Below are 16,415 nucleotides of genomic sequence, written 5' to 3'. Positions count from 1 at the left end.
GAGGGAGAGACAGAGAGAGAGGGAGAGACACAGAGAGGGGGGAGACACAGAGAGAGAGGGAGAGACAGAGAGAGAGAGACACACACACAGAGAGAGACACAGAGAGAGAGAGGGAGAGACACAGAGAGAGAGACAGAGAGAGAGAGAGACAGAGAGAGAGGGAGAGACACAGAGATAGAGGGAGAAACAGAGAGAGAGGGAGAGACACAGAGAGAGAGAGACAGAGAGACAGAGAAAGAGAGAGAGACACACAGAGAGAGAGAGACACAGAGAGAGAGAGGGAGAGACACAGAGAGAGAGAGACGGAGAGAGACAGAGAGAGAGAGAGAGAGACACAGAGAGAGAGAGAGACAGAGAGAGAGAGAGAGAGAGACAGAGAGAGAGAGAGAGACAGAGAGAGGGAGAGAGACAGAGAGAGGGAGAGGGAGAGACAGGGAGAGACAGAGAGAGAGAGAGACGGAGAGAGAGAGAGAGAGAGAGAGAGAGAGAGAGAGAGAGAGAGAGAGAGAGAGAGAGAGAGAGAGAGAGAGAGAGAGAGACTTTTTTTGACTTTTTAAAAGCCTTTATATTACACAGGTCATATTCTGTGGTCAGAGCGACCCAATAAACAGTAAAATGTAGATTACTTCATTAAATCAGGTTGAATATGGAAAGAAAGGTTTAAAGTGCAGATAAATAGATAAAGTTATGAAATAAATAAAAATAAAATAACTGTAAAAGTATCAAGATAGAGAATGTGCAGAATGGAGCTCTTCATCATGAAGGTAACACAGGGCTTTTCTGTGGCACCACATTGTTTCAAAACACTGCAGATTTTTAGTTTTCTTATAGAACTGGAAATCGACTAGAACCCTGGACTTTATCTGTCGTTCTTATTAAAACATCATGGCTGCCTTTCTGCTCGGTCTCATTCCTCCTGCTCAGGTAAATGGACTTCTGCTGACAAGCTGACATTCTGTTTGCCGTCTCTGTGTGTATTTTACTCCAAGAATAAAAGTTTTCACTAAAAAACGTCGATTAAAAATGTTAAAAACAGTCTGCAGGAGGTTAAAGAGGGGTCTTAATCTGGGGCATTGTGTAAAAGTGTGAAAGATTGTCTCTCTCTGGGGGCAGAAAGGACACTCCTGACCTGCCTCTGGGCACAGAACTGAGATAAAAGCGTTGGCAGCAATGATGCCATGCAGGATTCTCCACTGTAGATCTCCAGATCTCTTGGCCAGAGAGAGAGAGAGAGAGAGAGAGAGAGAGAGAGAGAGAGAGAGAGAGAGAGGAGAGACAGGGAGAGACAGAGAAGGAGAGACACACACACACACACACACACACAGAGACAGAGAGAGACAGAGAGAGAGAGAGAGAGAGAGAGAGAGAGAGAGAGAGAGAGAGAGAGACAGAGAGAGACAGAGAGGGAGAGACACACACACACACAGAGAGACAGAGAGAGAGAGAGAGAGAGAGAGAGAGAGAGAGAGAACATTCTTTACTGCTCAGTATGTAAACACAAGCTGGAGTTATGTGGAGTTACTCAGCTGACAGAATGCAGCTATTTTAACAGTTGGACTTTTTATGTCCATTAGATCAGGACTTTGATAAAATGTTCCTTCCTTCACATTATTAACACTTTTACTGTGAGCGTCAACATCACAACCTTCTGTACACTATCGTTTCTTCCCTCGTGTCAAAACCAGAGCGTGTGAGACACCAGAGGTTGTGTGATTATTAGCAGATTATCAGGGATTAGTGACTTAATTCAGGAGGTTTGTGTTTGTGTTGTAGCTCCATGACATCCATAGCAACAGGAAAACACTGACTTTCTCAGGGATTAGTGTTAACTTTACTGTCCTGCTGAACACGGAAGACCTACAACACGTTTATTGTCATGTTTGTTTTGTGTAGACTATAACTCTATACACTGTGTAGACTATAACTCTATAACTCTATACACTGTGTAGACTATAACTCTATAACTCTATACACTGTGTAGACTATAACTCTATAACTCTATACACTGTGTAGACTATAACTCTATACATTGTGTAGACTATAACTCTATAACTCTATACATTGTGTAGACTATAACTCTATACACTGTGTAGACTATAACTCTATAACTCTATACACTGTGTAGACTATAACTCTATAACTCTATACACTGTGTAGACTATAACTCTATAACTCTATACACTGTGTAGACTATAACTCTATACATTGTGTAGACTATAACTCTATAACTCTATACACTGTGTAGACTATAACTCTATACATTGTGTAGACTATAACTCTATAACTCTATACATTGTGTAGACTATAACTCTATATATTGTGTAGACCATAACTCTATACATTGTGTAGACTATAACTCTATATATTGTGTAGACCATAACTCTATACATTGTGTAGACTATAACTCTATACATTGTGTAGACTATAACTCTATACATTGTGTAGACTATAACTCTATACATTGTGTAGACCATAACTCTATACATTGTGTAGACTATAACTCTATACATTGTGTAGACTATAACTCTATACATTGTGTAGACTATAACTCTATACATTGTGTAGACTATAACTCTATACATTGTGTAGACTATAACTCTATACATTGTGTAGACTATAACTCTATATATTGTGTAGACTATAACTATATATTGTGTAGACTATAACTCTATACACTGTGTAGACTATAACTCTATACATTGTGTAGACTATGACTCTATACATTGTGTAGACTATAACTCTATACATTGTGTAGACTATAACTCTATACATTGTGTAGACTATAACTCTATAACTCTATATATTGTGTAGACTATAACTCTATACATTGTGTAGACTATAACTCTATATATTGTGTAGACTATAACTCTATATATTGTGTAGACTATAACTCTATACATTGTGTAGACTATAACTCTATATATTGTGTAGACTATAACTCTATACATTGTGTAGACTATAAGTCTATAACTCTATACATTGTGTAGACTATAACTCTATATATTGTGTAGACTATAACTCTATATATTGTGTAGACTATAACTCTATAACTCTATACATTGTGTAGACTATAACTCTATACATTGTGTAGACTATAACTCTATAACTCTATATATTGTGTAGACTATAACTCTATATATTGTGTAGACTATAACTCTATACATTGTGTAGACTATAACTCTATAACTCTATACATTGTGTAGACTATAACTCTATATATTGTGTAGACTATAACTCTATATATTGTGTAGACTATAACTCTATATATTGTGTAGACTATAACTCCATAACTCTATACATTGTGTAGACTATAACTCTATATATTGTGTAGACTATAACTCTATACATTGTGTAGACTATAAGTCTATAACTCTATACATTGTGTAGACTATAACTCTATACATTGTGTAGACTATAACTCTATATATTGTGTAGACTATAACTCTATATATTGTGTAGACTATGTAACGGTTCACGTGTAAGTCACACCTAAACCGTACACGATTAAATGGGGCACCACTCCCTAATACAGTTGTTATACCAGAAAACAGACAGACACACCAATATAAACCAACCCAAGTGTATTATACAGAATTTATATTTACCAATATATACAAAAACAAATATATACACACAAAAAACCAAAGCAATGAGGTGTGTGCGTGTGTGTGTGCGCGTAGGTGTGTAGTGTCCTTTAAGGCCTCGGTGAGTATAAATGTCCTTATATGGCGCAATCTCACCGGATGTAGTGACGTGATAGGAAGTCCGGCTTGTGGATGGGTGTACTAGCGTCCTCACCGGTGAATAATCCGATAAAGGGAGGAATATTCCACAATGAGTCTCTCCGCTCTAAACAACCCCCGAATAATCCACACCGAAACCGCGAACCCTCCTTACAGTATCAGCTGGTGCACCAATCGCCATTAACCTCGCCCCCTGAACGCCGTCGGCCCGCTTCCTTATATGGGGGGGGGGACCCGGAAGTGAAGCGATGTCGCATGACGTCATCGGCGGGTCTCATAAGAGCGGTAAACGGGGCAACACAAATGCAACAGAATATATTACCGGTGTACACAATCAGGTAATGCTTACTCTATACAACATTTCGGCATTAAGCCATTGTCACCTTATGTGGCTCTGCTACATAGACCCCCCCCAGCCATCGGCGCCGAAGGAGAGCGTCCATACCAACGTTTTAGGTTAACCACATTTACAATTTCGTTTTTAGGTGGGTTTCCGCAACAGACTGTGTAATTTACTGGCCCCATTCTTTTTTTAATTTCAGCTGGTCCCTCCCACTTGGGCGCTAGCTTAGCAGAGAATTTATTTGAGGCCGAAGAGAGTGGGTGCGTTTTAATCCAGACTAGATTGCCCGGCTGGAACTGCGCATCCTTCCGTCGAGCATTATAATATCTAGCGTGTCTAGATTGTTGTGCTGCCACTCTACGCTTTACCTCTTCTGCCATGATAGTTTGCCTTTCAATCATGTTGTATGCGGCTTGGTCGGGTGAAGGTGGTTTATGGATAAGCCGTTCCAGCGGACCTTGTAACTGCCGGCCAATCATGAGCTCTGCTGGTGTTTTGCCGGTGGTCTCTTGATGGGCCGTGTTAAGGGCAAAGCGGAACTCCCAGTCCCAGTCCCAGTTTTGGTGGTATATTCCCACATAGGAGGCAATCATTGTTTTTAATGTCCGGTTTATCCTCTCAGTTAGATTAGTTTGTGGGTGATAGCTGGTGGTGAGTTTCTGGATGCTTCCCCAGGCCTTACAGAGTTCAGAGAGGACACAGGAGGTGAATTGAGGCCCTCGGTCCGATACCAGATATTTGGGAACCCCCCAACGGGTAAATATGTCTTCCCTGAGAATTTTGATTAATTTCTGAGTTTTACCATCTCTAAGGGGAAACATCTCTACCCACTTAGTGAAATAGTCCACTATTACCAGGAGGTAAGTATTCTGCTTCTTGCTCACTGGGAAGGGCCCCATTAAATCCATCCCCAGCATGTGGCCTGGTTCTTGGACCTGGGTGCTTTGCAGAAAGCCGCTGGGTTTTGAGTTTTCTGGCTTGTATTTCTGACACACCTCACAGCCCTTGACGTACTGCCAGACGTCTTTCCGGACCGAAGGCCACCAAGCTACATCCAACAGCCTTAGCAGAGTTTTCAGCCTACCCAGGTGTCCTCCTAAAGGGTTGTCATGGAAGTAATGCAGGAAACCAGGTACTAATGATTGAGGGACCACCAACTGGAACTTTTCCCCCTGGTTCTTCAAAGGAATCCGGCGGTATACCACCCCCTGGTGGACCTCAAAGGTGATTTGCTTACCCTGGACCTTTCTGTCTTTGCTATCTGCTTGTAGATGGGGGATGTTACTGTCGCTGCCTTGTGCAGTAGCTATTTCGTCTAGGGTGTGAGGGATGTCGGAGGTATATCTGAGAGGTGACATGACTAGACAGGGTACCTCTTTAGCCTTTCCAGGTAGGTAAGCTCTGGACAATGCATCAGGCCCTAGGTTAAGACAGCCTTTCCTGTGGTGTACCTGGAAGTAGAACTGTTGGAGGCGGAGCGTCCAGCGGGTCAGACGTGAGGAGGTCTTGGGGCAGTTGAAGGCCCAAGCCAGAGCTGCATGATCTGTAAAAATGTCACACTGCCTTCCTTCCAGGTAATGTCTCCATTTTTCCACAGCCCAGACCACGGCTAAACACTCTTTTTCTGAGGTGGAGTAATTCAACTCTGCTCCTCTTAGGGTCCTCGAGGCATAGGCCACCACCTTCTCTCCTTCCGCTGAACTCTGGCTAAGTATAGCTCCCAGGCCAACGTCGCTGGCATCTGTATGGACTTGGAATGGCAGGTTGAGGTCAGGCTGCACCAGAACGGGTGGGTTTTGTAAGGCCTGTTTCAAGTCATCCATAGCTTTCTGGCATTCAGGGGTCCATTCCCACTTCACTCCTTTCTTTTTAGTCGATTCAATGGAGCAGTGATGTCTGCAAAGTGAGGGATGAATTTATGGTACCAGCCAGCCAAACCCAGAAAACGTTGCAGTGCCTTGAGGTCAGCAGGGGAGGGATAGTGTGCAACGGCCTGCGTTTTTTCTGGGTCGACCTCCACTCCCCTCTCAGAGACGATATGGCCCAGAAATTTCAGCTGTCGTTTGAAGAAATGACATTTCTTCATATTCAATGTAAGGTTAGCTTGACTCAGTCTTTGTAATATGGCATTTAGATGTTGAGAATGGTGTTTCAAGGACGGCGAGTATACTATGATGTCATCAATGTATACGAAGCAGATCTTCCCCCTCAGATCAGCCAGGACCTTCTCCATGAGCCTCTGGAATGTGGCAGCCGCGTTCTTAAGCCCAAATGGCATGGAGCGGAATTGGTACAGCCCCTTGGTGGTGATAAAAGCAGTTTTTTCTTTGCTCTCCTTCTCCATTTCCACTTGCCAGTAACCCGATTGCAAATCCAAAGTGCTGAACCAGGAGGCGCCTTCCATGGATTCCAAGATGTCGTGGATGAGCGGCATTGGATAGGCATCAGGAATGGTCTTGCTGTTTAGCCGGCGATAGTCCACACAGAACCTGTGGGAACCATCAGGTTTAGGCACGAGGACTACTGGGGACGACCATGGAGAGAAAGAAGGCTCAATAATGTGGTCTTTGAGCATCTGGTCGACTTGGTCTTCAATGATCTGTTTCTTGAAAGGAGAGACTCGGTATGCTCTGGACTTAATGGGGATGTTGTCGGTCATGTGAATGTTGTGTCGAACCACTGCGGTTTTTCCCAGGTTACCGGAGGTGGTGTGAGGCCAGTTGGACATCAACCTTTGCAGCTCCTCCTGATTTCCAGTGTCCCAGGTAGGGTTAATAACAGGATGCAGGGGAGCTAATGCTGGGTGGATCAACGTGGGAGGTAAGGCGTAGTACAGACTCAGTACAGCTGTTGGATCAGACGGCGTAGGGGTGGTCATGGTGTTCGGCCCGGGAATGCCATGGGATGGAAGGAAGGGGTGGTATATGTAACCCTTTTCTGTGTTGAGAGCATACCGGCATCGTCCCACCTCTAGGATGGCTCCGGTAGCCGTTAGAAAGTCCAACCCCGCTATAAGTGGGAAGGCCAGGTGGGCATCCTTCATTATGTAAGTGTCCACTCCACACTCATTTTCATGCCATTTATAGCTGACCGTCCTTTTCTCCACCGCTTGGTGTATCTTTCCATCCGCCATGATGAATCTCTGTGTGGACCGTGAGGTGCTTGTGGGGGTCTCTCCGGTTAGTTGTAGCCAGAGGTTCTCTTGCATTAAAGTATACGTGCTCCCTGTGTCCAGTACAGCTCTCACCTCTTTCAGCTCAGTACAGCTCTCACCGTTATCGGTACCAGCAGAAGTGATGACAGCGCATGGGGTTGAGCAATGGAGACACCTGCCAGGTTTTTGGAGGAAGAGCGATCTGTCGGCCTCTTGCTGCTCCTTTCCTTCTTGTTCTGCCCTACCTTCTCTCAGTAATCGTTCGCCCCAAGGCAATTCTTCTCCACCATGGACCCGACCTCCACCAGTTGTTCCACGGTGGTCACCGTTCCCCTCAGGCATCAACAACTCTCGGGTTGATGTTGTTGAGGATACGGCTCACTAACTCATCCTCTGTGATGTCTGGCTTCCACTTGAGGCAGAGTGCTCTGTAGTCATAGGCGAAGTCTTTCAGGCATTGTCGGGGTTGCTGTACCAGTGACCAGAGTTTGTCTTCCACCTCCGTGAGGTAGTCATCTGGTAGGAACACCGCCATAAAAGCCTCTTTGAAAGACTGCCAGTCCGTGACTTTTGTTTTTTCAGCCTTCCACCAGCTCAAAGCAGATCCTTTCAATACAGTGCTCAGAGTACCAACTAGTTCCACACTGGGGAGCGGTCTGATGTCCAAGTAGTTTTCACATTGCTCGATGAAGTTTAGTACATCTGCCGTTTCACAGGCATCACCAAATGTGGGAAATTCCAGGCGGATGGGAGGACGAGCACAGAAGGACGATATATTGGCTGTTGCCGGAGGGGTAAGCTCACTAGAGGGTTGCCTGGCAGTAGGAGTCGCAATGCTATAGGTGGTATTGGAAGGCTTGGGTGGAGGCACTTTAGCTCTGGTAGCTGGAACCGGTGTCTTGGGAAGGTGGATGGGTCAGATTTTGGCCAGAGAGAGAGAGAGAGAGAGAGAGAGAGAGAGAGAGAGAGAGAGTGAGAGACAGTGAGAGACAGAGAGGGAGAGACACACACACACACACACACACAGAGAGACAGAGAGAGAGAGAGAGAGAGAGAGAGAGAGAGAGAGAGAGAGAGAGAGAGAGAGAGAACATTCTTTACTGCTCAGTAATGTAAACACAAGCTGGAGTTATGTGGAGTTACTCAGCTGACAGAATGCAGCTATTTTAACAGTTGGACTTTTTATGTCCATTAGATCAGGACTTTGATAAAATGTTTCTTCCTTCACATTATTAACACTTTTACTGTGAGCGTCAACATCACAACCTTCTGTACACTATCGTTTCTTCCCTCGTGTCAAAACCAGAGCGTGTGAGACACCAGAGGTTGTGTGATTATTAGCAGATTATCAGGGATTAGTGACTTAATTCAGGAGGTTTGTGTTTGTGTTGTAGCTCCGTGACATCCATAGCAACAGGAAAACACCGACTTTCTCAGGGATTAGTGTTAACTTTACTGTCCTGCTGAACACGGAAGACCTACAACACGTTTATTGTCATGTTTGTTTTGTGTAGACTATAACTCTATACACTGTGTAGACTATAACTCTATAACTCTATACACTGTGTAGACTATAACTCTATAACTCTATACACTGTGTAGACTATAACTCTATACATTGTGTAGACTATAACTCTATAACTCTATACATTGTGTAGACTATAACTCTATACACTGTGTAGACTATAACTCTATAACTCTATACACTGTGTAGACTATAACTCTATAACTCTATACACTGTGTAGACTATAACTCTATACATTGTGTAGACTATAACTCTATACATTGTGTAGACTATAACTCTATAACTCTATACATTGTGTAGACTATAACTCTATATATTGTGTAGACCATAACTCTATACATTGTGTAGACTATAACTCTATACATTGTGTAGACTATAACTCTATACATTGTGTAGACTATAACTCTATACATTGTGTAGACTATAACTCTATATATTGTGTAGACCATAACTCTATACATTGTGTAGACTATAACTCTATACATTGTGTAGACTATAACTCTATACATTGTGTAGACTATAACTCTATACATTGTGTAGACTATAACTCTATACATTGTGTAGACTATAACTCTATACATTGTGTAGACTATAACTCTATATATTGTGTAGACTATAACTATATATTGTGTAGACTATAACTCTATACACTGTGTAGACTATAACTCTATACATTGTGTAGACTATGACTCTATACATTGTGTAGACTATAACTCTATACATTGTGTAGACTATAACTCTATACATTGTGTAGACTATAAGTCTATAACTCTATACATTGTGTAGACTATAACTCTATATATTGTGTAGACTATAACTCTATATATTGTGTAGACTATAACTCTATAACTCTATACATTGTGTAGACTATAACTCTATACATTGTGTAGACTATAACTCTATAACTCTATATATTGTGTAGACTATAACTCTATATATTGTGTAGACTATAACTCTATACATTGTGTAGACTATAACTCTATAACTCTATACATTGTGTAGACTATAACTCTATATATTGTGTAGACTATAACTCTATATATTGTGTAGACTATAACTCTATAACTCTATACAATGTGTAGACTATAACTCTATATATTGTGTAGACTATAACTCTATACATTGTGTAGACTATAAGTCTATAACTCTATACATTGTGTAGACTATAACTCTATACATTGTGTAGACTATAACTCTATACATTGTGTAGACTATAACTCTATATATTGTGTAGACTATAACTCTATATATTGTGTAGACTATAACTCTATAACTCTATACATTGTGTAGACTATAACTCTATACATTGTGTAGACTATAACTCTATATATTGTGTAGACTATAACTCTATACATTGTGTAGACTATAACTCTATATATTGCGTAGACTATAACTCTATAACTCTATACATTGTGTAGACTATAACTCTATATATTGTGTAGACTATAACTTTATAACTCTATACATTGTGTAGACTATAACTCTATATATTGTGTAGAATATAACTCTATATATTGTGTAGACTATAACTCTATACATTGTGTAGACTATAACTCTATAACTCTATACATTGTGTAGACTATAACTCTATACATTGTGTAGACTATAACTCTTTAACTCTATATATTGTGTAGACTATAACTCTATATATTGTGTAGACTATAACTCTATACATTGTGTAGACTATAACTCTATACATTGTGTAGACTATAACTCTATACATTGTGTAGACTATAACTCTATATATTGTGTAGACTATAACTCTATAACTCTATACATTGTGTAGACTATAACTCTATACATTGTGTAGACTATAACTCTATGTATTGTGTAGACTATAACTCTATACTTTGTGTAGACTATAACTCTATACATTGTGTAGACTATAACTCTACACATTGTGTAGACTATAACTCTATATTTGTGTAGACTATAACTCTATACATTGTGTAGACTATAACTCTATACATTGTGTAGACTATAACTCTATACATTGTGTAGACTATAACTCTATCACTCTATATATTGTGTAGACTATAACTCTATATATTGTGTAGACTATAACTCTATAACTCTATACATTGTGTAGACTATAACTCTATAAGTCTATATATTGTGTAGACTATAACTCTATATATTGTGTAGACTATAACTCTATAACTCTATATATTGTGTAGACTATAACTCTATACATTGTGTAGACTATAACTCTATACATTGTGTAGACTATAACTCTATATATTGTGTAGACTATAACTCTATAACTCTATACATTGTGTAGACTATAACTCTATATATTGTGTAGACTATAACTCTATAACTCTATACATTGTGTAGACTATAACTCTATACATTGTGTAGACTATAACTCTATATATTGTGTAGACTATAACTCTATACATTGTGTAGACTATAACTCTATACATTGTGTAGACTATAACTTTATAACTCTATATATTGTGTAGACTATAACTCTATACATTGTGTAGACTATAACTCTATACATTGTGTAGACTATAACTCTATAACTCTATACATTGTGTAGACTATAACTCTATATATTGTGTAGACTATAACTCTATATATTGTGTAGACTATAACTCTATACATTGTGTAGACTATAACTCTATACATTGTGTAGACTATAACTCTATATATTGTGTAGACTATAACTCTATAACTCTATACATTGTGTAGACTATAACTCTATACATTGTGTAGACTATAACTCTATGTATTGTGTAGACTATAACTCTATACATTGTGTAGACTATAACTCTATACATTGTGTAGACTATAACTCTATATATTGTGTAGACTATAACTCTATACATTGTGTAGACTATAACTCTATACATTGTGTAGACTATAACTTTATAACTCTATATATTGTGTAGACTATAACTCTATACATTGTGTAGACTATAACTCTATACATTGTGTAGACTATAACTCTATAACTCTATACATTGTGTAGACTATAACTCTATATATTGTGTAGACTATAACTCTATATATTGTGTAGACTATAACTCTATACATTGTGTAGACTATAACTCTATACATTGTGTAGACTATAACTCTATACATTGTGTAGACTATAACTCTATACATTGTGTAGACTATAACTCTATACATTGTGTAGACTATAACTCTATATATTGTGTAGACTATAACTCTATACATTGTGTAGACTATAACTCTATACATTGTGTAGACTATAACTCTATACATTGTGTAGACTATAACTCTATAACTCTATATATTGTGTGGACTATAACTCTATATATTGTGTAGACTATAACTCTATAACTCTATACATTGTGTAGACTATAACTCTATAAGTCTATATATTGTGTAGACTATAACTCTATAACTCTATATATTGTGTAGACTATAACTCTATACATTGTGTAGACTATAACTCTATACATTGTGTAGACTATAACTCTATATATTGTGTAGACTATAACTCTATAACTCTATACATTGTGTAGACTATAACTCTATATATTGTGTAGACTATAACTCTATAACTCTATACATTGTGTAGACTATAACTCTATATATTGTGTAGACTATAACTCTATAACTCTATACATTGTGTAGACTATAACTCTATACATTGTGTAGACTATAACTCTATACATTGTGTAGACTATAACTCTATACATTGTGTAGACTATAACTCTATAACTCTATATATTGTGTAGACTATAACTCTATACATTGTGTAGACTATAACTCTATACATTGTGTAGACTATAACTCTATAACTCTATACATTGTGTAGACTATAACTCTATACATTGTGTAGACTATAACTCTATAACTCTATACATTGTGTAGACTATAACTCTATACATTGTGTAGACTATAACTCTATATGTAATAAAGTCACTGTCAGGAAAACCACAGTACTATAGAGGGTAAATGCTGGTTTGTTTTTCTGCCCTTTATATTGCCCCTGAGATCCTTTCACAACCCTGGAATCTTGACTGACACTCAGGACGGCCTGTGTGTGTTTTACAGACGAGGGAAATTGCATAAGCGTTTTAAATTGTGATGCAACGCTCTCTTGCTGCTTAGCGATGGTAGCGACGTGGAGGCCGTGTTTTGACTGAGTGTGTAAACACAAAGGCAGAAGTGAGACTTTTCCCCTGATGTCAGTGAAGATGTGGATCTGACAATAAGGTGTAAACTGTCCTGAAGTGATTTTGATGCTATCTGCAAAGTTAAATCTGACATTTTGTAAAGGGGTTTTTTCTTTGGAAAAAAAGAGAAGACTGTCATGGTCTGGGCTACAAAAATGCGGTTTCCTCGTTCTCTCGTGTTTTTTCCATTTCCTCAAGTTTCACGTGTTTGTCTCTGCCTTTCTTTCTGTTTTGTGTGTGTGTGTGTGTGTGTGTGTGTGTGTGTGTGTGTGTTCCTCTGGGCGTGGCTCACATCGCACCTCTTCCTGACCTAGCAGTGAACACACCTGCTCTCTAGCTCCACCTGTTTCTCGTCTTCTCATCAGACAGCAGCAGAAAAAAAGTGGATATGAATCTCACGCTGCCGACTTGAGTCGGAGTCCGAGTCCAGGCCTGGACCGAGGCACCTCCAGCACGTCGTCCTTCATTACTACCTATTAAAGCCTCTTGCCCTCGAGTCTGTTCTGCTCCTGGTCAATTATCTGTCTTGTTTGATGCTGTCAGGATATTTGGGGCTAAAATCTTGTGATAAAATGAATAAACAAACACAAAGTCAGTGTTGTTTCACATCCATTTCCATCCATATGCATTAATTATATCGGCAGGGTGCCAAGTGACTCGGGAGTCGACTCTAGTTTCAGACGTTAGACATTATGTGAGTTAGTGCGGTGTGTAAACTTAAAAGATCAGCAGAGGCTATTTATGTATTTTGGACCACAGCTTTGTGTTGCAACAGAACGAATGATATTGGATTAAAAGCCTTGCTCAAGTACAACACACTTCATCCTCCAGCCAGTTCCATGTTAACCTCTTTCTTCCATTCCAGTGGACGAAAGCCATCAGTTTCTGGTGGTGAAGAACCCTAAACTACCGATTTCATGGAAAATGACTAGAAATTCCTAGAAATTACATCATGATCTGAACATTTCAGTAGGAAGCTACAGAAAAAAGGACTAAAACATTTCAAGCAGTTCTTTCTCAGAGTCTGTGTTCTGTCTGGTCCTGAAAACCATCAGCGAGCTGCTTCTTATGTATATGTTTAAAAATGAAATGAAGTGAATAACGTACGGATCAGAACTGCAGTAGCTTCCTGTGTGGCGTTGGAGGTGAATGTTGGAGTTTGATTGCTTCTGCTGCACTCGGATGGAAACACACGAGATGATCGTTGCAGTAGTGGTTAGAGAAGTGGTTAAAGCCTTGAAACATCTCGCCTCCATCATGGAACAGTGTGTTCAGATCGAATAAGTTCTGTTGTTTACACTGTAGTGAGACCTCTGATGGAAATAGAGGTACGAGTAAGAATATTATGTTAGTGATTGTTTCCCTTTATTTTTCCACTGCACTCGCTCCTCCAGATGCTTATAATAGACATATATCTTTAAACCAGTATTACATCATTCTCAAATAAAGTAGCAGGTTATTCTCGTCGTGATCTGAGTTTCCTGTGAAGAGTTAGAAGTGTCATCTTGTGTAGATGTCAAGTAACAAAACCTCAGTAAGAAGTGTTTATGTTCTTATTTAATGTAATGTGTAACAGACACACAGCGCTGAGCTAAAGCTGATGATTAAACCTGCAGTGTTTATGTTTCCAGTTAAAGATGGAGATTAAACAGTTACTTGCTGTCCATCTGTCTGGTCTCTGTGACGAGTGCTGAGCCACAAACACCGCTAGCAGTTACTTAAATCGTGTTGTAATAATGTGTGAGGTTCAACAACTTTAAAACAAACTAAACACCGTTTAAACTCTCGTGTGTGTAAGACGTCCTATTGTGTTCTACTCGATAGTTCACATTCATGCATCTTGTTATTTTAAAAGAAAAAAAAGTTGTTTTTCAGTCAAGACATGAAAAATGTGCTAACACTGATTTCCAAAAATGCCTGCTCCATTGGGAGGAGGTCTGAGTGGTCTATTCAACCACACAACTATTCGTACTTCCCTCTTAAAATTCACACACCTGTTCAAATATCCAACTGGACCACACGGGCCTTAAAGGAGGGATTGTTACCTGCTGCACAAACACCGCTGAGCCATGTGCAGGGTTTCAAAATACCTCAGTCACAGATGACTTCAGACTCAACAAAAACAATCATAGCGAGGCGTCTGAAGCTTGGCATGTTGCACTGATCTGAAACCTCGGCCCTCTCAGGCGGCGTTCGGGGCCCGGAAACACAGATTGAATGTGATTAAATTGCACTGGATCAAACAGAACAAATACACAAGCAGCAGCAAATTAAGAATGAATAGTTAAACAGAAGGAGTTCAGGTGTGGTAGATGTTTCCGACAGCTCTGTGAGGCTGCAGACTTCCTGCCTGAATGTGTCAGTGTGATGAGTTAAACTTACACTCCGTCACTACACAGAGTCTACACACACACACACACACACACACACACACACACACACACACACACACACACACACACACACACACACACACACACACACACACACACACACACACACACACACACCACTGAAAAGCCTCCAGAGAATGCAGTATAAAATAGTGTGCACATGGGGAAAGTAAAAATACACACACACACACACACACACACACACACACACACACACACACACACACACACACACACACACACACACACACACACACACACACACACACGATCTTACATAGTAATTAAAGTGTATCAGCTGTTGATTTGGAAATATTAAGTCCTGCAGAAATGTATGTAGGGTCGCAAACTCTAAGTGCAGACTGCTTTAATGAAGACAACATAAAGCCTCAGAGCATAAGACTGAACAGGTTTATAGATAGCTTGAGTATTAAGGCCCTTGTACACGATGTATTTCCTCCAATGTATAATGTAACCTCGTACCAGTGAAACATCAGAGTGTACACACACGGGTTTGAGGAAGCCGACTCAGTAACCTCGGGTCCAATCTCAGAGGTTAAAAGCAGAGACGCTCTGACTTCCTCACACAGAACAAGACCAAAATCCCGTCTGGAGGAGCAGCAACATTAACTGACCAGTGAAAGTCAGGATCTTCATGCTGATCTATTGTACTGGTGTGGGAGTCGGTCGCTCACGCCCGAGACTGTGACGTGAATTGTGTAAGTGATATCGCAAGCTCTTATGCAATTTGTTAAAAAAAACCAGCGTTCAGCAATCGTCTACTTTGGTCATCATCATCATCATCATCCATGAAAGCAAACAAGAAACTACTCCTCAGCGTCATCATGTGTGGTGGTGTAATCTGTCCCAGCACTCTGGACAACAGCAGAGACCAGACTGGACCTTCACCCTGTCACATTAAAACACATTAAAAAAGCTTTTTTTAAAAAGACATTTCAGCTCACATCACTGCTGCTCAGTAAAACACCATCAACAACCACAGCAAAAGATCTGAGATATTAGACCTGTATCTGTATCTGGTCATGAGTTCGAGGTCCACAAAGCTGCCACTGCTGGGCCCCTAAGCAAGGCCCTTAACCCT

At 40.1% G+C, this 16,415-nt stretch overlaps 1 long non-coding RNA gene across 2 annotated transcripts in view; it reads right to left on the bottom strand.

The window, feature by feature from the left end:
- Positions 1 to 15,482, bottom strand: part of LOC125145924 — a 16,054-nt gene extending 572 nt beyond the window's left edge. The window contains exons 1-2 of one of the 2 annotated variants that reach the window (XR_007144401.1): positions 14,915 to 15,482; positions 14,028 to 14,233 (exon numbers count right to left, since the gene is read on the bottom strand). This is a non-coding gene — a long non-coding RNA (uncharacterized LOC125145924). Of the gene's footprint in view, positions 1 to 14,027 lie in introns of both variants that reach the window. The other variant, XR_007144400.1, reaches the window with a different exon arrangement.
- Positions 15,483 to 16,415: the final 933 nt, after the last annotated feature.

This window comes from Tachysurus fulvidraco, chromosome 11 (assembly GCF_022655615.1).
Source record: "Tachysurus fulvidraco isolate hzauxx_2018 chromosome 11, HZAU_PFXX_2.0, whole genome shotgun sequence".
In the NCBI taxonomy this organism is placed as follows: domain Eukaryota; kingdom Metazoa; phylum Chordata; class Actinopteri; order Siluriformes; family Bagridae; genus Tachysurus; species Tachysurus fulvidraco.
The sequence above is the reverse complement of the archived record's forward strand: the minus strand, read 5'-3'. Positions and strand labels throughout refer to the sequence as shown.